At 39.0% G+C, this 24,930-nt stretch overlaps 1 long non-coding RNA gene across 1 annotated transcript in view; it reads left to right on the top strand.

The window, feature by feature from the left end:
- LOC125963395 (uncharacterized) overlaps positions 1-9,330 on the top strand; it is a 68,288-nt gene extending 58,958 nt beyond the window's left edge. Inside the window, exon 3 of the long non-coding RNA XR_007475313.1 lies at positions 9,007-9,330. This is a non-coding gene — a long non-coding RNA (uncharacterized LOC125963395). The remainder of the gene's footprint in view (positions 1-9,006) is intronic.
- The last annotated feature ends 15,600 nt before the right edge of the window (positions 9,331-24,930 follow it).

The raw sequence follows: 24,930 nt of genomic DNA, 5'->3' as shown, positions 1-24,930 counted from the left end.
GACATAAGTAAAGCTCTTAGAAGAGTGCCTGGCACATAGAGGGGATCATTCAGTGTTAGTCATTATAGATGAAGGAGTGCTACCAGTTCTGACCAGTTGCTACTTCTTTTTTCAGTCTTTTTGTTTAATGAGTATTTCTCTCAAGCAGAACTCCTCTGCCTTTCCTAGCTCTCCCTCTTCACGGGAACTCTTTCAGAGTAGGATCTAATTGAAGCCAAAATAGTAGGTTTAAACTTTTAGGGGCCACCAGGGCTCACACTGCTCCTGTGACTTCCAGGAGTAGGAGTGGATGAGAATAAATTCATTTCCAGGGACAGATGAAGGAACAAGCCACAGAGAAGGCCTGAGGGAGAGGTAGGTCAGTATGTTCAGCATGGCACACGGAGAACTTGAAGTACTTGGAGAAGTGGAGGCCCAGGATGGGGATGAGACAAAGTGGTTTGTTTGGGAGCCTGGAAACGTGGCAGATGTGTGAATGGCTCCGAACGTGGAGAGCTGGCTCTGCCAGGCGCCGCTTGCCTTTCATAAGCATGAAATCCACTTGGGTAACATTTGTTACATACCCTTCTGAATCCACAGCTTGTTCTTTACAAGTTTTTGGCAAAAAGTGGTGTTCACTGGTCATACCCAACCTATTCTATATTTATTCTGAGTGCACAGGACTAATGAGATAATTATACCCTGGGGCTTAACTGGTTGAAATCTGTAAATCTCCTAGAAGTGTAATTATCTAGTCTTAATCCTTTTTTTTCCAATATTGCGTAAATCTCATTAGTACCTATTTTTTAAATTATTCATGGTATGGAAAAAATTGCTTTTTTGTCATTGAAAGAAGAGTTGGCAGGGGAAGACTGAGATGTGTTTGAGCTATTTGGTTTTATCTCCTTGATGAAATAAAGGAATGCGCCCCCAAGTGTAGGAGATTCTCTTAGCAGTCGGTTCTGTTCGTTCAGCCTTTTGCTTTTACAGCAAGGACTCTCTGTGAAGGGCTGCCGCACTGGTGTGAGGCTGGAAAACTGCAGAGTGAGGACTCAGCCAGTCTTGATCTTGACTCTTATCTAAGAATGGTTCCTAGGAATTGTGGACCCATGCGCCATCGTAGGAATGGGAACCCTGCAGAGAGCTAAATTAAGTCTCATGCAGGCTCTGCAGACAACGCCGTGGCCCTTTGCCTGAAACATCAGTCTAGACTGGACAGCAACCACATAAGATTCATATGTTTATATACTAAGAATTGTGGTGACTGGAGATTATGAAAATGTTTTTTTTTTTTTTTCCAGAATTTACTTAATCTAGTGATTTTTCTAGGCAGAGATAACATGAGCACTAATGGAACTTTCATGACGTTCCCAGTTTATTTAATCGTTTTTTTGATTCATGACACACGGTACAATTTCATAGCATATGAAGTGGTCCTATAAATTTCTCTGAAGTTTCCAAAGTACTTATTTTGGGTTGCTGCAAATAAAATTGCTTGAAACTGCGACCCCTAACTACAGTGTGGGATGGGGCAGGACAGTGTTTACCTGTTTTGTGGGTGTGTGTATATCTATATGTGACCCGCACTCCTTCTTGCACGTTCCATTTAATGTAGTGTAGAAAAGAGCCCTATTAGAGAAGCAGAAGATCAGGATTCTCCTTCTGTCACTGCCACCAGCCAGTATTCTGTGGTGTGTGGGCCACTTAACTTCTCTGAACCTTAGAACAGAGAGGTGCAGACCTCACGACCTCCGGATTACACGCGAGCTGTCTGTGGACAGCAGCAAACCATGGCCTCAGCCTTGAGAGGACTGCTAGAGCCATGGCCTGTTCGGCTGAGCAGTCAAGGGGGTTGACAAGCAAGGCAGTGAGGAGGGGAACTTTCCCATGGGGTAAAGAAGGAGAGAAGCTGGGGGTAAGGAGGCAGGCTTTGTCCTTTGCTCTCCGAATGTCCTAACCTCCCCATTCTAAGGAGTAGGGCTAACACTAGAGAAGCTGGCTTTGCCTTTTCGCCTTTCCTACTTCTGCTCCATCCCAGCTCCTTCAGGAAAGGGGATGCAAGCCCTCTATAACTCCCTATATGATTCACCCTTAAAAGGCATCGCTCTAAGGTCCTTATGCTAAAGGACCAAATACATTTGCATCAAGTCTGAATCTGCATTCTTTATTCATGTCATATCTTCATATGTTAGACACGTAGATAAAAATTATAGTCTCCCAAACTTCCAAACTCTGTAAGTTTTTAAAACCTTGAAGTCTTGCAAGCTAAATATCTGGATAACAATTTAAAATTTCACTTTTTATTTGACTAGTTGGGTCAATAGGTATAACCTTCTTAGATCCAGCCTTTATTCAGTGACACATGAGTAGTGTATAACAAGTCTTAGCTGACTTAAAAACATTTTCCCTATAACACTTTGTCTATAATGATCTTAAAGTGATTTAGACTTTCTACCTTAATGTACTACAAGTACTAAATGAAGTGTGCTCATCTCCATCGGTTGCAGACGGAAGGCATCTTTATTTTCCACTCCCCGAATCCTCCTCCATTCTTTAAACCCATTGTCTCTCTACATAGCCTCTTTTGTAAAGGACCTTAAATAACTCTAGGACAGCTCTTTCTCATGTGCTGCGGACCATATGTAGTACTTGGGAAACTTGTATGCGTCCTTGATTCTGCCATCAGTGGAAGAACAGTTTGCGCTCAGTACAGCCTTCAAATCACACTATAGGCAGCTTTAGTCAGCGTCTTGCCTAGAGATTTTTTTGAGTATGTGTCTTGCATCAGACCCTGTACCTCCAAAACTCTAAAAGGATACAGGCCAAGCTCCCCAAGTAGTTCTCTTGAAACGTCTTTCATTTGACTTGAAGTAAAGAGGGAGTACGACGCACCATTGGCAGGGTAAGGGCATGTGGAGAGGGAAATGCACAAAATACCAACAGATCCTCCAAACTAATTGTCTCTCTCTCTCCTTTCCTCTTTAACCACCATCCTTGTATTCTCTCGAGGAGGGGGTGGGGCTAAGATTGCAAAATCACCTTCTGTCCCTGTCCCTCTCTTTTGCAAGTACTGTATAGGTGGTCTGACACCTCGACTTGTGCATATTTATTTTATTTTGTATAAATATGTATTATATACTATTACATAGGCCTGCAAGCTCCTTAAAGGCAGAGGCTTTTGTTATGCATTCCTATACTCTTTATAATACCTGACGCAGGCCCCATGTAGCAGGTGCCCAGTTTCTGTGTGCTGAGTGAATGAGGGCTGCCTGCTTCGTGAAGAGCGACCAGTTTCTGTTAAACTGCACACTTTCAAGTTACCCTTCTGCATTCTGCTTCTCATGTAAGTACTGTTATTAAACTTCTAAATACTTAACAGAAGGCTGTTTTTTGGCAGTGAATGAACTCCTTTTGTCTTCTGTCCCGTGAATATCCTAACCACTTTGTCACTTTGATCTAGGGGGCATTTCATCCTCAGAAATGCAAAGGAGTTGGCGACTGCACAAAATGTGTCCTATTTCCTATTGCTGTAAAATCCACTGCTCTTGAGCCTTTGCCCGCCCCCTTTCATGATAATGTGTAAGCCACTAAATTGCAGTTACTGGCTGTGGCCATGGCCATCAAAAATCGTGAATGCCATGTAGATTTGAGGCTTGCTCCACTAAAGAGTCCACAATGGCTTTACTGTAACTGGGTTAACTAGAACTTGGCAAACAGCAATCCAAGGAGGGTGATACCAAGCCCCCTCCCCCTTCCAGGATGCTGGCCTGATCTTCTTGTATTTGTGCAACTGGCCCATCCAGAGACCCACTAAAGCTGGGAGGAGGGCCCCGGTGAGGGCGAATCTCTCTGGGTCAGGTTGTCCTTTTGCAGCTCTTTTCACACAGCTTCTCTTCCTGCAATGCGAAGTAGGTTAGAGGATAGCTTGTTTTCTTTTGCTATTTGAAATACAGCATTTAGGGTCATGCTCTGAATAATTTGTGCTTGTTAGAAATGACTGTCATCCTCTTGAAGCAATAACAAAGAACTACATTTAAATTAAATTTAGCCAAGCAAGAGCCTCTCCACAAAATCAGTGGAGCCAGGCATTTTTCAAAGAGTTATTTTGATTTTTTAAAATCTGTAATATTGTAGGGCATAAATCAGCAAAGATATCCCAGAATCTAAAAAGAGCTGGGCCATAGTTCATAATGCTTTAAAAGTATTTGGTAATATTTGGGATGGCAGGAAAAGGTAAGATAAAATAATAGATGCAATCATCTTTAATATCACTTATTTTTGTATTTGGCGAACTTTGTTCTTCCTCAATATCCTAGTTTAAAATTTCAAGGGTGGATTTTTGAAAGACACCTTTATTTATTTATTAAGTCTGGAAGACTTCAAGAGACCAAAGCCATGTCAAATATAGTTTTTAAAAGTTAATTTACATAAATGTATTCCTATACCCATACACTGTTGTGGTCTCCTTACCACTATGGCATCAGTAGTGACCAGCAATTTGGCGGCCTCACGTGCTAGGTAGAGGACTGTTATGTCAATACATAGAAACATATCTATTTTTTTTTAAGAACTGTTTTTTTCAAAACAGTTTTGGGTTCATAGCAAAATTGATAGGAAGGTGCAGAAACTTCTCATATGCCCCTGAGCCCACACGTGCATAGTCTCCCTCATTATCAACATCCCCCACCAGATACAATATGTATTTTAAAAATATTCTTTCTTGCCAGCATCTGTATCGAACCCTACTTCAGTACTCAGAGTATCCAATCTTTCCTTGAATATCTCAAAGCGGTTACACTTTCCAGTTCTTCAAGACCAAAACTTCTCCATTCTTTTCTCATACTAGACACATAAATATCTGGAGCTGCCAAGCTTTATCTTTTAAAGTCAAGAAAGAAATTTCCATCTGTTATTTTGATAATTTGCCTTATGGTTGCTCTGCTCCAATTAGGTACTAATCCTATGTAATAAACCTGGTAAGTAGGTTAATCATTAATACACACTGAGAAATTAAACTCCTCATATAGTTTCACCTTGTCTGTACGATAGACAACATCACCGTAGAAACATGTGCTGCTTTGTTTCTGCTTTCAAATCAAAGGAGGTTCTTAATTTTAGACAGTATGGCTACTCTGAGCAAAATCATTCTACCTGGATTTTGCCTTACCCTGAGCAGAGTATCTTTTTTATGCTTGCTGTTTTCTTGAAGACTTTTGTGGCTTTTTGCATTGGTGTCACAAAAATCGCAATAGACATCCACTCCTTGCCTATTTGCTTTATGGGCACAAAGGCAATCCATCTTATTTCTATTAGATTATCCCTCTTTCCCTTACTTCTTTCCTTATACCCCGTAATAACCTCTCCCAGACCGCGCCTCCTCTAGCAACTTGGACCGTAAGGACCCTTGCTCTAAGTTAAGGGTGTTGTCTTCTACCGATTTTTGCTTTATTCCTTCAGGCTCTGAAGTATGTGTGAGCAAAGACCCCTTTTCATGACCCAAGAAGATGACATATGCTATTATTATTTATGCTCAGTTCAAGCTTCCTGAACCTTTTCTCTCTGCCAAAGTCAGTTACTTTCTACTAATACCAGCTTCACCCCTAGGGCTCCCCTCTGTCTTTGCTATTAATACTTTTCAGACTTTAATATTTTAGAGTCAGCAAGGTTAACTTCCTGAAGCCCATCTCCCAAAAATATAGCCATCCTGATCCCATCTTCAGAATTCTGATTGACTCAGTTGGTCTCAGATGGTACTTGGGAACCATTTCATAAACATGATTCTGAAGTGGTCACACTTTGACAGACACTCGTCCAGTTAGCCTTCTGGTTTCTGTCTGTTCTCTCTGTAGCAGTGCCACACTTGTTGCCTCACTATGGGTTAAAAGACACTGCTTGTTGTTGCTTCAGCAAAACTATGAATGGGGAGGGGAGAGTGGATGGGGAGGGTAATCGAGAGACAAATTTTCTAACAAACATTTGGATTCTGGAGAAGTTTCCCATATTACTGTCTTTCAGAAATGAGTAAATTTTTTTTTACAAAAAGACAAAATAGTGATGAGATGAAGCTGATTTATTTCATTCTAGAGCCATGATTAGATACGTGTCCCCATCCCCCACCCTTGTAATATTCTATCCAGAGTGACTCTGGCATGGTCAGGGAGGTTGTGATCTGTGGACCCATGTGCATGCCATTTGCTGCCAAAATACCTCAACCCTGACCTCAAAAACCCCATCTTCAATTGATAAGGCCACTGCTATTGAATTATTTCTTTGATATTTGTTCTTGGCACCCACAATTTAGGAATAACTTCTCTTCTGAATACTATAAAATTTATTGAATAAAATCCTGTTTTTGCATGTTCAAATGTTTGAATTTAATCCAATGGAATAATTACAGTATAGCCATTACTTCGGTGTCAAAAGAGTGGAAAGTTCTAATACCCATTCACTTAGATAATGCCAAATTTCCAAGGCAGAATGTTGTAAACTTTGGGAAAGCATCAGTAATTGAGCTTATTTAAGGGATTCTTGAGTTTTGATTGGTAATCTCATCTGGGTTTCTGCCTGTGTCTGTAGGCATGGGTTATATTCGAGGACATTTTGAGCTTAAGAGACAGCCCGACCAGGAGGATTAGACACCAGCAAAATGAGCTCACCTCTAAACCCCAACCTCTCAGGTGGATGGGTGGGCAGGTGGGGAGTTGGTATTTTAGAACTATTCTAAACAGATGTGGAAGATGCCCAGCCAAGCAAGGGAATGTACTAGTTATAGCCCTTGACAATTAAGCTGCCCATCAGTGTTAAAGTGATCCAGCAAAGAAGGATCTCGGCAAGAGTTATGGGGCACCAGCTGAATGATGGGGATTTAGTCAGTATGACTCCAGCCTTCAATGGGCTAGCAAAATTAAGGGAGGAATCCCATAGAAGTATTGCCTGGAGGATCTGAGAGTCATATCTTTCTTTCTTTGGCCTCCTAATGACTTCTAAACCAATCGCGAATTAGAGTCTCCACTAACCCAATATATTTTAGACCTTTTCTCCAAGCACGATGATGATAAGATTCATAAATTCTGCGAAAGTTAGGTTGAACATTTTCTGCTTTATATATCACTTCGCACTCAAGAATGGAATGGGCATTAAACCAGTACGACTTTGAGCCTATCCTAAATTTCTTTATGTCTTGAGCATTTAGTAGCAGTTAAATATTTTCTGGGTGATTCTCTGAACTTTCATACTATCCTCTCCATTACCTTTTTGGAATAGCAAGTTACATAGAGACAAACTATTTGTAAAGGTACAAGATATGAACCTGTATCAGGGTATAAGAGAAAAGCTCATGAACCAAATATGAGACATAAGGTCATAGTAGGGCTAACTAGAAGGCTGAATTAGTGATGAGTTGTATGAGTTACTGAAATAAAATTCCTTATCTTCCCCTAAAGATGGATTGATTCTCTTCTCTGGACTTAAAACCCTCCCATGTCTTCCCATTGCAAACTGTTTACCATGTTGGATGAGTTCCTGCATGCCCTGGCCCTGACAATCCTCTGACCTCAGCTTCTTCCACTTTCTCAGACATGCTGGCTGAACTACTTCCAGCCTCAAGGTCTTTGCACTTGCAGGTCCCTCTGCCTTCCCCAGATCTTTAATTAGCTCTTTCTTGACGATCAACTGTTGGCTTAAATGCTTTTTCCTCAAAGAGGCTTTCTTTGACCACCCCTTTGAGAGTCATACCTCTCTTTCAGTTACTTTCTATCATATCAGCCTCTTCTTAATTCCCACATAGCACATTACATGACTCACATATTTCATAGTATATACTTATATTTATCTTATTCCTTTGTTTATTGTCTGTCTTGTCCCCCTGACTGCTAGCTCCGTCTGTGCAGGGGCCTTTTCCATGTTTTGTTATTGTTCTTCACTGCTGTATCCATAGAACACAAATAATGCCTAGCACTTGGTAGGTACCCAATAAATATTTGCTAAATAATTAATTGAAAGTGATCTAAACTCAAAGAAGAGCTGGCTGGAAGTTGTGCACAGGGGTAGGAAGAGGGAGGAAGCTGAGAAAAGCATCTCATTGACATTTTCAATAATTCAGAACTCTCAGCTATAAAATGTATACATTACAACTGATTCATTTTGCAATATTACACTATTCATTCAAGAATAAGTATTTTGTAAATTTGGAATTCCTGAGTAAAGATTATAAGACTTGATAATCCCAAAAAGATGTGATGGAAGGGATAATATGAAGGTTCAGAGAATTACCTAGGAAATATATAACATACTAAATGCTAGTGATATAAAGACATTTAGGACAGGTTCAAAGTTGTATGGGTTTAATGTCCATTTCAATCTTGAGTTCAAGTGATCTATCTATCTATCATGTTCAACTTTACTTTTGTAGAATTTGTGAACCTTACCATCATCTTGCTTGGAAAAAAGGGTTTAAAATTTATTGAGCCAGTGGAGACTCTAACTTGCTATTGGTCTAGAGATCATTAGGAGGCCAAAGACAAGAAGAGAAAAATCCAATTTCTTTTTTTATTTTTTGTTTTGAAAATTATAATTCTGTTTCCTCAAAACATTCATAAATCAACACTGTCACATTACGGTGGTTTCTATAACACAAAGAGTTCTAGTTGGATTTTATAAATGAATGATCTCTACTGCTGGATTTTACTCTTGTATATTACTAGAATTTTTATTAATGTTCAATTAATGACATGGAATTAAAACTTACTACAATGCATCTGAACCTGAAACAGAGCAGGGCCCTGTGGTCCTTGCCCCCCACACCATGTCCCCAGCCTGCCTTTTGTCTGTGGAAAAACTTTAGCCAAAGAATAAGTTTAATCAGAGAAGTGAGAAAATGCAGAAACAAAGGAAAGCAGTCAAAGGAGACCAAATAATGATAGCTTAGTCATTAAGCATAGTCAAGAACCTTTAGTTCCTCCTTAAGGGCTACAGATAATATTCTGAGTCGTATCCTGTGAGCTGTCTTATAGATACTGAAACCCCCAGCAGGTGGAAGAAGTTAACTACATGATGACCAGGCTGTAGCCATGACATAGGCTGCCACAATTCTGAGAACTGGCCTCAAGGAAATGGAAACAAACCGACCCTGGAAGTGAAGATTAACTGTACCTAAAATAATCGAGATGATGCTGATCAGACCACCGATGACCCATTTCAAGATGACTGTCAGAGCTGACTGTATTGTTGCTGCATGTAGCCCCTCCCTCTGTCTATAAAAGCTCTTGCTCCCTGATTGTCGGTGGTGGGGGGGAGTCAGCCTTTGGACAGGCATCCACACTCCAAAATAAAGCAAACTTTCCTTTCTACCAACCTGGTGTCTTTATTGGCTTTTGAGTGGTGAGCAGCCGCACCCCGCTTTCGGTTACAAGCCCATGCATAATTTCCATAATAAAACTAATAAACCCCCCAATAAAGGATGAGACTTCCCTCCTCGCTCTCTCCCTGCCTCACAGTTATTGTGGTTTAATCCGTAGTCATGAGAGCTTCATGGAAGTTTTACTATATTGTGACTAAAGCCCAGCACTCTCTGGTTTATTGAAAGCTTGGCGTCAACAGGATTCTGCCTGAGAACATCTAGTTCCCCCACGCATGCTATTGTTCTTTGTATTTATCAAAAATCAACTGAATCATATGCCTGAGCCTATATGGTTCTAATTCCTCAGAACTGTAATCTGATTCAGTGCTTCCCAAATATGAGACTCAGGATCAGTACTGGTCCACGGCTAAGTGAAACATACAAGGACAGGGCAATGAGTTTTTTATGAAGCTATTTTTTTCCCAAACTAAAAAAACTTCCTTTATATAAAGATAGTATTCCCCCTACTATTTGGTGTAAGCCATTCTTTTATGAAATTATAATTATAATAGATGGTAGTCTTTTTAAAATATGTTTTTACTTGGCAGCCTAAAATATTGGCAATTCTGAGTATCAGTTTCTCCCGTTAAATTTTTTCCAATATATTAAAAAAAGTCAGACAGTAGTATAATGAACCCATATGTACTCTGCAATTAATAGAAATTTGGGTGGTTAAAAAATCCCAAGTAAAATTGAAACAGGTTCCACAGAGGATGTTCAATTCCCTCACAATGCTGGTGAGAAAATGGAAACCTAAGAAAGGAAAACACCTTAATACTGGTACCTGCTGGACCTGACATTTCAGCTTTGGCATTTTGCTTCTAAGACAAATGATTGTTTATGATACCACATAGACAAACGAACATATACCTGGAGGAATCCATAATTCAAAAAGATACATGCACCCCAGTGTTCATTGAAGCACTATTTACAATATCCAGGATATGGAAGCAACCTAAATGTCCATCAACAGAGGAATGAATAAAGAAGATATGGTACATAAATACAGTGGAATATTACTCAGCCATAAAAAGGAATGAAACAGTGCCATTTGCAGAGACGTGGGTGGATCTAGAGACTGTCATACAGAGTGAAGTAAGTCAGAGAGAGAAAAACAAATATCATATAATATCACTTATATGTGGAATCTAGAAAAATGGTACAGATGAACTTATTTGCAAAGCAGAAATAGAGACACAGACATAGAGAACAAACTTATGGATACCAAGGTTGGGACGAATTGGGAGACTGAGATTGACATATATACACCACTATGTATAAAATAGATAACTAATGAGAGCCTACTGTATAGCACAGGGAACTCTACTCAGTGCTCTGTGGTGACCTAAAGGGGAAAGAAATCTAAAAAAGAGGGGATATATGTATATGTATAACTGACTCACTTTGCTGTACAGCAGAAACTAACACAACATTGTAAAGCAACTATACTCCAATAAAAATTAACTTAAAAAATTAAAATAAAAAAACTGTATTGTAGAGGACCCCTACCTCACACCATATACAAAAATGCACTCAAAATGGATCAGAGACCTAATTGTAAGAGCTAAAATTACAAAAGTCTTGGAAGAAAACAGGTGTGAATCTTTGTGACCTTAAAGGGATATTCTGGAATTGGATAGTAGTGATAGTCGCACAACTTTGTGAATATACTAAAAACCAATCAACTGTAGACTTTAAAAGTGTCATTTTATGGCATGTGAGTTATGTCTATATATAGAGAGGTGAGCATGCTTCCATCCTCAAAAGTTATTGCTGTCTTCATTTTAGTTATTTTCTTCATTTGTCTACTTTTCACTATGTTTTCCTAAAGGAGGTTTCTAATTGTAAACTAAAGTCATAGATGAACAAAATGTTAAAAAACAGGAATTATTTTTGCTTTTTAACTTTTAAAGATAATCTTTTTAGTTTAGAGTGATTTTAGATTTACAGAAAATTTTCAGAGATAATACAGAGAAATCCTGTATATCTTTTACTCAGTTTCCCCTAATGTCAGCATCTTACACAGCCTTTGGACCAAGACCCAAAACTAAGAAATTAACACTGATATTACCATTAAATAAACTTTAGACTTTATTCAGATTTTTCAGCTTTTTTTCCACTGATGTCCTTTCTCTGTACCAGTATCCAATCCAGGATACACTTTGCATTTAGTTGTCACATCTCTTTGGTTTCCTCTGATCTGTGACTGTCTCATTCTTTCCTTGTTTTTCATGACCTTGACAGTTTTGGAGAAAATTGTTCAGGTATTTTATAAAATGTTCCTCGGTTTAGGTTTGTCTGATATTTGTCTTATGATTAGACTGGAGTTACGTGCTTGGGGGACAATATCAGAGGTAACGCCCCTTTCTTATGACGCATGTGGAGGAGTACATGGTATCCATATGACTTAACACCAGGAATAGTGATCTTGATCACTTGCTTAAATTAGAGTTTGCCAGGTTTCTCCACTCTTATCTTTCCATACTCTATACTTTGGAAATAAGTCATAAATCCAGCTCACATCCAGAGCAGGGTGTGGGGGAGATTAATCTCTACCTTTGGGAAGGGTGTCCTTAGTCTGTTTGGGCTGCTATAACATAATACCACAGACTGAGTGGCTTACGAACAACAGAAATTTATTTCTCGCAGTTCTGGAGGCTGGAAAGTCCAGCAGCAGATCAAGGTGCTGGCAGATTAGGTGTCTAGTGAGAGGTCAATTCCTGGTTCATAGACAGCTGTTTTCCTATTGTATCCTCACATGGCAGAGAGCAGGGAGAGCTCTCTGGAATCTCTTTTATAAGGGCACTATCACACTCATGAAGGCTCCAATTAATCACCTCCCAAAAGCCTCACCTCCTATTACCATCACATTGGGGGCTAAGATTTCAACATATGAATTTTGGGGGGATACAAATATTTAGTCCATAACAAGGGGGTGAGTATTTACGTACATTATTTGTAATTTTCTGTATGAAACAATTTGTCTCTTCTCCTACATGTATTTGATCGTTTATTTATGTCAATATGGACCTGTGTACATTTATTTTATAAACTTTGTCTTATAATCCAATTCTATGTTTTTTATTTTGTTGCTCAAATTGTCCCACATTTGGCCACCAGAGCTCTTTCAGGTTGGTTCCTTTGTTTCTTTGACAGGCTCCATCCTTTAAAAAACATTTTTTTTTCTTTGAGTACTTCCTTACTTTCTGGCCCTTCAAGATGCTCCAGGCTCATCTTGTGTACCCCCTGTCCCAGACCTAGAATCTGCCCCAGTTTTTGTTATTTCATTGGTGAATGGTATTAGAAACCAGTATCTAGGTGCTGGGTATAAAAGCAGTAAGGTTTGGGTGTAAAAGTGGTAATGTTTGCATAGTGGGACTATGTCAGCTTCAGGGAAAGGAAGAGATCAGCTGTCAAGTGGAATAAAGAGGAGAAAAGAACCAAGGAAGTGGGTTCCACGATAGCTGAGGATTGAACGCTGTGTTGAAGCTGGAGGTAAAGCCTGGCACCTACTGGGTACCCACGTGAAACACTGTGCATGAATAGGCATCGCCACTCAACACAAGCATGTAAAATTGATTATGAGACCCTGAGGTAAGTCTATAACAAGCACCCTTGCAATGGAGTATGATATGCCATTCTACCAGAAAAATTCATAGCTGACCTTTCAGGCCCACTTTCATTTGGATTCTCAAAACCGAGTACTGCTTGATATTTCTATCTTTGCACTGAGTTTTCTCTCTTTTTATGAAGTCAACTGAAATAGTCACTTAAAATATAAACGGAGGTAATAATGATAATGAAAACCAGAGAGTGCAATTGGTTGGGATTCCAAAACTCCTGTTTGTGTTTTATCGTTATGACTTTTTGTTTTGTCCGAGGCAGAGAAAGACTGGATACCAAGTACGCGAATAGCTGTAGTGGAGAGATGGGAAGGAGAGAAAGGTGGTAAAGTCACGGTACAGCAGGCCAGGAACGCATTGCAGTTCTGTTCCCTCTAAACGTGAAGTGCGGAGGCTGGCTATGTGGGAGATTGTAAAGGGAAATCTGCTTAATAGGAGAGCAACGAGGTGGGCGATCTTTGCTATACTTATATTAACATATGTGCACCTCCTCACAGAATATATTTTGAAAGTGCTGGCAGACAGTTTTTTTTAGAATAAAAACTGGAGAGTGCAGTTTTTTAGCAGCTGAATATTTTGAACTGTACTATAGATTAGCTAGAAGTTACAAAAAGCCTTTCCTGAGTCAGCTAAATGCTGAGATGAAGTTTCGCAAAGTGGATTTAGCACTGGTGGGTAGCATAATAACTCCGGAATCGTGGATTCAATCCATTTAGGGGATGGAACAAACGTTTCGATTCCGCCCACTTTTTTGCCAGGGGTGCCTGAGGGACCTGCTGTAATCAACAAAACATTGTTGTGCTTGTAGAGTCCCTTTTATCTCAGAAACCTATGATCCTGGAGGAAAAAGATCTCACAGTTCTCCTTAAACGAAAGTAGATGGGATCTTTCATTTGATCTGTAAAACAGTATTTTCCTACTTAGCACTCTCGGAGGCAGCATGGCTGCGTCATGCTGCGTGAAGTCTGGGATTTACCCTGCCTCGACTATTCACATGCTGTGTGGCTGTCTGCTTATTGTGCTTTGCTATGGGCTAAACTGTGCCCCCTCTATACCCAGCACCTGCAACGCACACACAGATGCCTATGTTGAAGTCCTAGCCCTTAGTGACTCGTGACTGTATTTGGAGATATGGTCTTTAAAGAGATTAGTAAATTAAAATGAGGTCATTAGGGTGGTCCCTAATCCAATAAAACTAGTATCCTTAGAAGAAGAGGAAATTAGGACAGATAATATGAGAATACACGGGGAGAAAATGGCTGTTTACAAGCTAACCAGAGAGGCCCGGGACAGATCTTTCTCTCACGTCCTCAGAAAGAACCAACCCTGTGGACACCAACCCTTGGTGTACTTTTGCAATGACTTCAATGAAAGATACACTTGCTTATTTAGGAGTAAACCCAAGGAAGCTTTAATCTGGAAATAATCCAAACCTCTTGATGAAAGAAACCCTCAGGATGACAAACAACCCTCTTAATAAACCATGAGTTACTTTGATCTCCCACTAGATGGTGCTAGAACCTATTTCCATGTCATGAAGCAGTATGGTGCCAGGAGCTCAATCCAGTGTTACTTTTCGTGATTTGGCCACAGTCTATTTTGGTTTAACATTTCTTCCCTATCGTTGTTCTTGTTTCTCTGCTTAAAATTGAGAAGGGAATCCTTGAAAGTGCCAGACTGAGAGAGTCATCCACCATATTAGCATGGCAGGAAATACATGCCATGATCATAGTGTGAGTAATACCTATACAATGAGCACAGGACACTTTTTATTTATGGAGAGATCTTTAATACACTAATTCGTGGTTGAATGCATAAAGAACAAGGGACTTAAAATTGTTCTATCTTTAGTTCTTCTAGTGATTGATTCACTCTGGGGAGAGGCATATAACTGCTCCCTGCCCTAGTTTTTCCACTTATAAAATAGAAATAAAATATGAGACACTTACTTCAAAGGGTACTCAGAAGATGAATGAAGTAGTGACTCTTAAAATATGCTGTGGTTGTTGGAGAAATAGAGTTATATCCTCTTTACAAATAGTGCAAGAACGATGAGGCCTACAACTTGACTTTGACCCATCAATGCTTATTTGAATCTTTTAACCCCACTTGGTCACAGATTATCCCCAAGTATTTTCACTGCTGTTTTCCTCAGTAAGATAAAAGGGCATCAGTATGATGGAAACTGCCATCTGGGGTATGGATTTATAGGAGTCTTTCAGTTTCTGAATGGAGGAATTTGTTCTGCCTTTCAGAAGTCATTTCATCTCTATTTTTCTCCAAGTTCAAACACTTTGCTAAGGGTAATATTTGGGGTAAGATTTCAGGATAGTCTCTTTATTCATAGTCAGTGGGGAAGGTTTGCACTGTACTTTGTTTTCAACTTATTTTTCAGATGTGTTTAGAAGAGCCTATAGAAAGGTACATGGGGAATGAAAGACCATGGATATTTCAGACTAAATCAGATTTTGTCGGCTTGAATATGCTATATAATAAATTGTGTCTCCCCAAAATTCATATGTTGAAGCTGTAACCCACAGTGTGGCTGTATTTAGAGGTAGGGCCTATAAAGAGGTAATTAAGGTTAAGGAAAGTAGTCAGGTGGGGCCCTGATAGGATGGGATTGTTGTCATTAAGAGAAGAGTCATCAGAGATGCTCCAGCTCACTCCCCCTGTCCCTACCCACCCCCTTCACCAGTCATGTGAGCTCACAGTGAAATGGCAGCCTTCTGTAAGCCAGGAAGAAAACTCTCAGCAGAAACCCACCCTGCTGGCACCCTGACTTCCAACCTCCACAACTGTGAGAAAATGAATGCCTATTGTTTAAGCCACTCAGTCTGTGGTATTTTGTTACAACAGCCTGAGCTGCCTAAGGCAGAATACTTACCTCAAAGCTCTAAGAATGGGGTTGGCACACTTTTGCTGTAAAGGGCCATAGAGTAAATATTTTAGGCTTTGCAGGTCATACAGTCTTTTACAACTACTCAACTGTGCCCTTGTGGCACAAAAGCAGCCATAAACAGTAAATAAAAAAGTGAATGAGGCTGTGACTTTATTTACAAAAACAGACAGTGGGCCATAATTTGGTCACAGGCTGTAGTTTGCTAGCCCTTACTCTAAGAAAACACAAAAATAACAAGTGGTTTTATTCAGGTTTTTTCCTTGAAGGCAGATTTCCATTATTACTAAATAAACACAAAATAAAGACAATTACTTATCTTTTCCATTTTTGAAAGTTCCAATATATGATTCCCATGGTTACTTTTAGGCAAAAGGCACATGGGTTAATGCTTATTTTTATGGCTAAGCCATATAAACTCTGGATCTCCTAATCCAATGAAAATTTTCTCTTTAATGTCTTTTTTTTTTCTTTCTTTCTACATGGAACATTCACTTATGGTCAAAATATAAGTAGCATGTCTTTGTTATACATAGCAAGTTTGTTGTTGTCAAGCTCTTTTTGTCTTTACATGTGCCAATTCTGACAGTCACCTTTTCCCCCACTTCTTCCCAGTGTTGCCAAGCACTTAGCCAGGTTTCTCCTTTTCCTACCCACGGGCTATGATTATTTGAAAATGTCGCCTCATTGGCCCCTATGACTGTAGTATGACTGCCAAAGTTTTCTACTCAATTGTTTAGATATAACCACAACCACCATTTGTAAGATGCTAATTATGACCCAGGCACTAGGCTAATTATCTTCCAAATATAATCTCATTTAGTTGTTATAACAGTTCTATAAGATAGGTATGATTATGTCCATTTTGTAAATGAGGACACTGAGGTACTGAGTAGTTGAGCAAAGGGCCCATAATTGAATGACCAGCAAGCAAGCCACATTACTCGGTTTGGAACCCAAGAGTGTCGGAATCCTGAACCTGTGTTTTTATTCACTCCTCCCTATTGGCTCTCCGTAATGCATACACTTAGAAACTAAGAAGACTTTCTCTTTCCTTATACCCTCATAATACCAAAAAATATAATCCGTACATAATTACTACCCCTCAAATAAGTTGAAGCACTGGAGATAGGATTTATTATATGTCATCTTAACAAAGAAAATCTGGGTGTTTCATTTTTGTGAATTTTACAGTCTAATTTCTTGTAAAAGGCTGATTTTTGAGATCCATGCATGTATCATCTTAGTGCATTGTTCTCCACTGAGTTAAATATGGGTTAGTCAACTCTGTGTTAATATGCTCTTATCTAAGTCTTTTGTTAAGACTATCAACTTACAGAAAATAAGGATGACTTAGCCTTTTTTTTTTTTAGGATAAAATTATTTATTTAGGCTTCGTTGGGTCTTTGTTGCTGCGTGCAGGCTATCCCTAGTGGCGACAGGCAAGGGATACTCTTTGTGGCAGTGCACCGGTTTCTCATTGTGGTGGCTTCTCTTGTTGCAGAGCATGGGCTCTAGGCACGCAGGCTTCAGTAGTGGTGGCACGTGGGCTCAGTAGTTGTGGTGCACGGGCTCTAGAGCGCTGGATTAGTAGTTGCTCCACGACATGTGGGATCTTCCCGGACCAGTGATCGAACCCGTGTTCCCTGCATCGGCAGGCAGATTCTTAACACTGCGCCACCAGGGAAGTCCTGACTTAGCCTTTCTTACCTATAGGGGAACATACTACCATCTGGGAAAATGGGAAGACCATGGGCTTCTGTGTTAGGCAGAACTTGTGCTAGCCTCTCATTTGCTTCACATGTTACATAACCCCTTGAGACTTTAATACCATTATCTATTACGTAGGTTAATAATATGTCCCCACCAGGTGACTGAGGTTACAACTAATGTTTGTAAAGTACATAGCCTAGTGCTTGGCATGTAATAGGCTCTTAATAAATGTTAAACTGCTGACAGTGTTGATCAGATGACAAGTAACTTCAGAAAGAATATAAATTGATCAGTTGAAAATGGGTTATTACTGCTTCCATGAGATATGAGTTGAAGCCATATGTATGTAGCTTTGAGATTGAATGTTGTTATGCGTTTAGAAAAAAATGTAGTTTTCTCATTTGGAATAAAAATGACATTCTAGAAGTCCTTGATATGACAGTGAGCTCTTTCACAACAGTTTGCTGTTAGAGGGAAGAAGTGAGACACATGGCTTAGATTTATCTTTGAAATACACAATTTAACTTTTAAATGAAGGGGAAAATGCTTGGGGCAAAATGTGTTTTGTGGTTTTTTTTAAAGGCCAAACACCATGAACTTCTCCTGCTCTTTCCCATTTGTACTTAGTATATATTTGGATTAACAGATCAGGGCAGGATTGCATAGATTAACTGAGCCCTTATTTCATCGTATTTATTATTTAAGCCATCATGTTGGGTCAGCAACTGTGAGTGCCAGGAGTTGCTGACCTCCAGGCAGTCAGTCCTCTGAGACCAGAGGAGGAGGATACAACCCAGGTTTTCTTGCCTAAACTGCCCCTTGTGTATCAGCCAATCAGCAGGGATTAAATGTGATTGTGATCATCGCTCCTTACTTGCTTTGTCGATTACTTGAGGAAAAATTAAAATATGAGGCAGTTTCTTCTCCTCCCTGCCATTTCTATAGACTTTATCTGCCGTTAATTAGAAGAAATGTTAATATCTATTGAAACCATACATAAATAAAGAAGCAAATCTAGAAAAAAATCCTAGACTGCATTAAGACAAACATGTGATTTAGGGTTTATCAGCTATTGGGAGACTTCTATACCAGCAGAACTTATGAATATTTCTCAACCTGGGCCTCAGGTAGTCGTGACTGTGGAACAGGGTTATGAACTAACTGCTGCACAATGAAGAGTAGAAGTGATGGGAAGGAGAAAGTCCATCAGCTACATGGTCCCTGGATACATTGCCAGATTTAGCAAAGCAACAACAGTAAAAACCAAACCAAACCAAAACCAGGATGCCCATTCAAATTTGAATATCAGATAAAGATGAGTATCTTTTTAGCATAAATAGATACGTTACAACTATTATTATTTTAAAAATTTTATTGAAGTAGAGTTGATTTACAATGTTGTGTTAATTTCTGCTGTACAGCAAAATGATTGTTATATATATATTATTTTATGTATATTCTTTTTCATATTCTTTTCCATTATGGTTTATCACAGGACATGGAATATAGTTCCCTGTGCTATACAGTAGGAGATTGCTTTTTACCCATTCTATATAGAATAGTTTGCAACTGCTAATCTCAAACTCCCAATCCTTCCCTCTCCCATTCCTCCTCCCCCTTGGCAATCACAAGTCTGTTCTCTATATCTGAAGTCTGCTTCTGTTTCATTTGTGTCATATTTTAGGTTCCACATATAAGTAATATCAATATGGCATTTGTCTTTCTCTTTCTGACTTATTTCACTTAGTATGATAATCTCCAGGTCCATCTATGTTGCTGCAAATGGCATTCTTTCATTCTTTTTAAAGGCTGAGTAATATTCCATTGTGTATATGTACCACATCTTCTTTATCCATTCTTCTGTTGGTGGACATTTAGGTTGTTTCCATGTCTTGACTGCTGTAAATATTGCTGCTATAACCAGGGGTGCATGTATCTTTTTGAATTATAGTTTTGCAGGTATATGCCCAGGAGTGGGATTGCTGGATTGTATGGCAACTCTATTTTTAGTTTTTTGGGGAACCTCCATACTGTTTTCCGTAGCGGCTGCACAAATTTACATTCCCACCAACAGTGTAGGTAGATCCCTTTTTCTCCACACCCTCTACAGCATTTGTTATTTGTAGACTTTTAATGATGGCCATTCTGACAAGGGTGAGGTGGTACCTCATTGTAGTTTTGATTTGCATTTTTCTAATAATTAGTGATCATGAGCATTTTTCGTGTTCCTATTGACCATCTGTATGTCTTTGGAGGAATGTCTATTTAGATCTTCTGCCCTTTTTTCGATTGAGTTGTTTGTCTTTTCGTTATTGAGTTGTATGAGCTGTTTGTATATTGTTGCAATTATTGAACAGGACATATCTATACTAAATAAATACATATTTATTGGAAATTCAAGTTTAACTAGGCATCCTAAATTGTATCTATTAGAGTATGACATAATTTTATTATTTATGTGACATAATTTGTATTTATATGACAGAATTTTACCTAGAGAGTATGACACATGTAGATGTCAAGGTAGAGTCATGGGTCCAAGGCAGGCAAATTGAGGGGCACGAAGGAACATACACAATGAATTGGGATTTATGAGGATCTTGAAAATTAGGAGAAACCTGTTTCAGTATAGGGAAGCTGTTAGAGCTCCTGGTTGTAACAGGAATCAGGAATTTTGACTTTTTAGAGTGTGTCCTCTTCAGATCTTACTGACATTGCTCTATCCACCATCTCACCACAGGATGCACAAGCTGGCAGGTCCTTAGGATTAAATACTGTGAAGTGGTACAGTGGGGAATGCCCTGGGATGTGAAATGGTAAGACCTGTGATGGAACCTTGTTTCTGCCACTAATTAGTAGCATAACTAGTTAAATAAACTAATCTCTCTGAGCTCTAGGATCCTTGTATCTAAAATGGAGAGGCATTGAACGGGATCACTCATGTTTATGCTTGTTACTGGTTGAGTATCTAAAATTTATAAGAATCCCTCTCCTTCATGTGTCTTCCATCCTTCCCTCTCTACTTCTTTCTCATTAGTACCCAAACTTCTTTTAGTCTACTGAGTTTACCTAAATAAATCACTAAGTAAGTGTCTTAAACTTCATATCCTCTCTTCCTCCCACTATTGACATATCTCTTTCCAAACATCTTGAAAGAATAATCTGCACTGGTTGTATCTCTTTGTTGTCTCCACTTCTCCTTCTACTGTGGTCTGGTTAAGATTACTAACAACCCCTTAACAGCTAAATCAAATGGTTGCGTTGCAGGATGTTTCACCCGTGACTTTTCTCTAGCATTTGGCAGCACTGGTGCACCCCTCCTCATCCATGTACTCTATACACTCATTTCCTTTGGCTTCTGAGACAGCCTGCCAGCCTTCCCAGACTCTTCTTGTTCTGCATGCTTTTTATATCTGAATACTTTGGAGGGTTTTCTCTTGGCTCTTCACTCAGCCTGAAAATTATCTTTTCACTGGTGTATGCATTGCCATGGCTTCAGTTGACATTATTATGTTGATGAACTACAATTGCAAATCTCCAGCCAGATTTTTCTTCTGAGCTCCACCCGGGTATTTCCAACGATAGACTCCCTGATGTTGATATCCTATGGCCACCTCATATTCAATATAGCCTAAACCCCTGTGGCTCCTATACCAGCAGAGTACAAAAAGAATGCCATTTATTTTTTTCTGACAACCAAGAATATGATAAAGGAAGCAAGACTGAACTCCTTTTAAAACTCCTATTCCTCAAGTAAATGTTCTCTGGATGCAGACAGTAGCGTTTTTGTAATTATAATGATTTGTTTTTGAAAGGTAAATATGCTGATTATGGCTGAAGTTTTCCAGTATCCTTTTTGTCTGGCCATGTGCCTTTACAAGAGGTGTTCCCACAGTCTTAGTTGTTTCTTCATTGTCCCAGAGATATATCCTGTTGATAATATTCTAAATACTCTTTTGGTTGTACAGAATTTTTGACGTACTTCTATATTTTATCACACACAAAGTCACTGCTGTGGTAATGCTTGACATAGTTTAGGCTTATGAGGCAGAGTGTCCCAAGAGGCATGTGGTGATAGCATATTCTTTCCTTGCTCATCTTCTGCCAGCTAACCAAGGGACATTTATCAGAGGCTTCAGTTAAATCTACATACACTAGAGTGATGATGCCCATTGTGGGTGCACATCAATTTACCAAGGGTTATGCTTCTCAAGGATCACTCTGAACACAGTTTGTAAAGGAAATCACATTTTCCTACTGATTTGCATTATAATTTCAAGGATGTGTGCCCTCATTAAAAATGTTGGCACTAAGGCAAATTAAAATCATTCTTTAATGTGAAAAACCCTGCAATAATGTATTTATTATGAAAGAGGGACCTCTGAAAAATTACCCACAAGATACCAGAAATAAGTGAAATACCTTGCTGGAACTTCTTTAATTTCATAAAATTTCAAGATAAGAAGTTACCCTAGACACAAACAATAAAATAATATTCATCTTAATTTTTTATAGTTTTGTTTATATTATTTTGTTTTGTTTTGAGAAAAGAAGAAATTCTCTTAGGGTTGGTTGGGTGAAGATTATTGAAAGGGAGTCTGCACAGGCTGCTATAACAAGATACCATAGACTGGGTGGCTTAAACAATAGATATTTATTTCCCACAGTTCTGAAGGCTGACAATCTGAGATCAGGGTGCTAGCATGCTAGGGTTCTGGTGAAGGCCCTCTTCCTAGCTTGCACATGGCTGTCCCTAGCTATATCTTCATATGGCAGAGAGAACAAGAGTAAGCTCTCTAGTCTTTTCTTATAAGGGCACTAATCCCATCGTGAGGACCCCACCATCATAACCTCATCTAAACCTAATTACCCACCCCCTGAAGCTTTATATCCTAATACCATCATATTGGGGGGTTAGGACTTCAACATATGAATTTTGGGGGAACACAGCATTCAGTCTATAAGAGGAATAGTCTACCTGCCAGGAAAATGCTCTGTATATCCATAAGTTGGTAGCAAATTTTTCTGTTTTGAGATGAATAGCATATAGCTGAGTACTTCTTAGAATACTTATTTAAACTGGGAATCAAGTCTAAATAGATTTGTTGTTCTGTTTGCCTCAAGAAGTCTGTGGCATTGAATGAGTTCATGCCAGAGAAGTTTTTATCGTGTTATTTAGACAGTTGTACACTTGGAAGAAGAAAGTACATAACCCTTGATAAAGGCTACCTTTGATAAAGGCTACCTTTTCTAGCATTTTGAGTTGACCTTGTGTCATTTCTCTGAGTACACTGACCTTGACATAGAATGAGGAAGAGTTAGGTAAAGAATTCAGCAGAGTGAAATGAATCAGGTCCAGCTTTTCATTCTTTTTAAATCTTGCTGGTGTTACTGTTTTCTGTGGGTTTTGACCATTCCAATAGAATTATGACATTTAGAAAAAAACCCAGTGTTGAGGGGAGAAAGATTATTGTGATTTTTAGTGAAAACATATCCACACAAAGACAAGACATGTATATGAATAGTCATAGTAACATTATTCATCATAGCCCAAACCTGGAAATAATTCAAATGACCATCAATTGGTGAATGAAGAAACATACAACGGAATACTACTCAGTAATAAAAAGGAGTATACTACTGTATGTACTACAGCATAATTGAACCTCAAAATAATTTTGCTCAGTGAAATAATTCCAATGCATAAGACTATGCATAATATAATTTCATGTATATGAAACATTGAGAAGAGACAAATTTTATGGAGAAAGAAATCAGATCAGTGGTTGCTGGGGGCTGGGATGGGAATAGGATTACCTGCAAATGAGGGCACAAGGGCACTTTTAGAGGTGATGGAAATGTTCTAAAACTGTATTGTGATGATAGGTGCACAATTCTAAATTTTCTAAAAACCACTGAATTGTATACTCACAATGGGTGAACCAACACTGTGTAAATTATACCTCCATAAAGCTGTTAAAAAGATAAACTTCTAATAAAGCTTCATGTTCTTCCTTAATGTAAAACTGTTGAAAACCTATATCCTAGGGAATTGTCTTTGTTCTGGTCCAGCCTAGATTTCTCTTCTTTTAGATTATGCTGATCTTAGTACCATGACCTTTCACAAGTCTTTTGGAGTCCATTCAGAAACATTACTGGCCAACTGGACACCAATTTTCTTTCCGAGGGTTACTGTGACCACAGAATTATCAGTGACGCGCAGGTACAAGCTGCTTAGCCGAATGACAGGAATTGTAAACATATTAATTGGGAGGTACTGGGTGAGGACCTCTGTCTTTTCTGGTACTGTCAGCCAGAGTAAAGTGAAGTGTGGCGAAGGCAAATCAATCTAATAGCTGCATTTGATTCCCATTACGAGCCACAGGGGTACAGTTCCTGACATATCAAAATTCTTGAATAACATCCATCAGCACTTTGCTATCGTTGTACTGCACATTGAGTGTATTCTTGCTTGAGAGACACTCTGCCTGTCTCTAAATCAGAATCTTTGGAGAAAGTGCAGAGCACTGTTGAAAAGCAGATAATAAACAGTCATGGAGCAAGAACGGGGCCGTGTTAGTGCTGTTAGTCACAGTAAATGCATCTGATATTTGCTCCTTAATCTGTAACTCTCACCATTCCTCCTTTAGGCAGGGAGCAAATGGTGTTTATATACTTTCTTTCACAAGATTTTCCACATACTAATTCGGTTAATAGAATCAAATGCCTAAGTTTAGTTCACGAAGAGAACATAAAATCAAAATTCAATTCTTGCTGTTTGTTCTGTAGTCACGTAAAAGATGGGAAGTAGTGTCTAATTTTCTCCAGCTGACATGAAAGCCATACTGATTGGATCATCATGGATGGTATGGATGGGGGCACTGAATTATTCTTTGATTTGAGACCTAAAGCTAACAGAAGGAATACTGTCATGTAGGAGATCCCATTAAAACACTGCTGTAAGGGGATGCGACTGTGCTCCTCATAAAAAGCTAAACACTTACATGATACTTCACTTGTGCACAGTTTTAAGAGGATATGAATAGTCTGTGGAAAATCCACATCTATAAAAGGCCAAGTCATTCTATAATGTCAACCTTTAGGCAAACAGAATCACAACATTAAAAGTTGTAAGATAAAAAGTAAAAAAATAAAGGCCCCAAACTTAAAGACATTGAATTTGATTTCAGAGGTAAAATATATTCATTCTAAGAAAAGCTAAATCATTAAAACATTATGAGTGCCAAGATAGACAAAATAGTCCATGCTCTCTGAGAGAGTTGGATGTTGGTTGGAAAAGTTAAGAAAAACCTCAGGAG

This window comes from Orcinus orca, chromosome 2 (genome assembly GCF_937001465.1).
Source record: "Orcinus orca chromosome 2, mOrcOrc1.1, whole genome shotgun sequence".
NCBI classification, from domain to species: Eukaryota; Metazoa; Chordata; class Mammalia; order Artiodactyla; family Delphinidae; genus Orcinus; species Orcinus orca.
The sequence above is the reverse complement of the archived record's forward strand: the minus strand, read 5'-3'. Positions and strand labels throughout refer to the sequence as shown.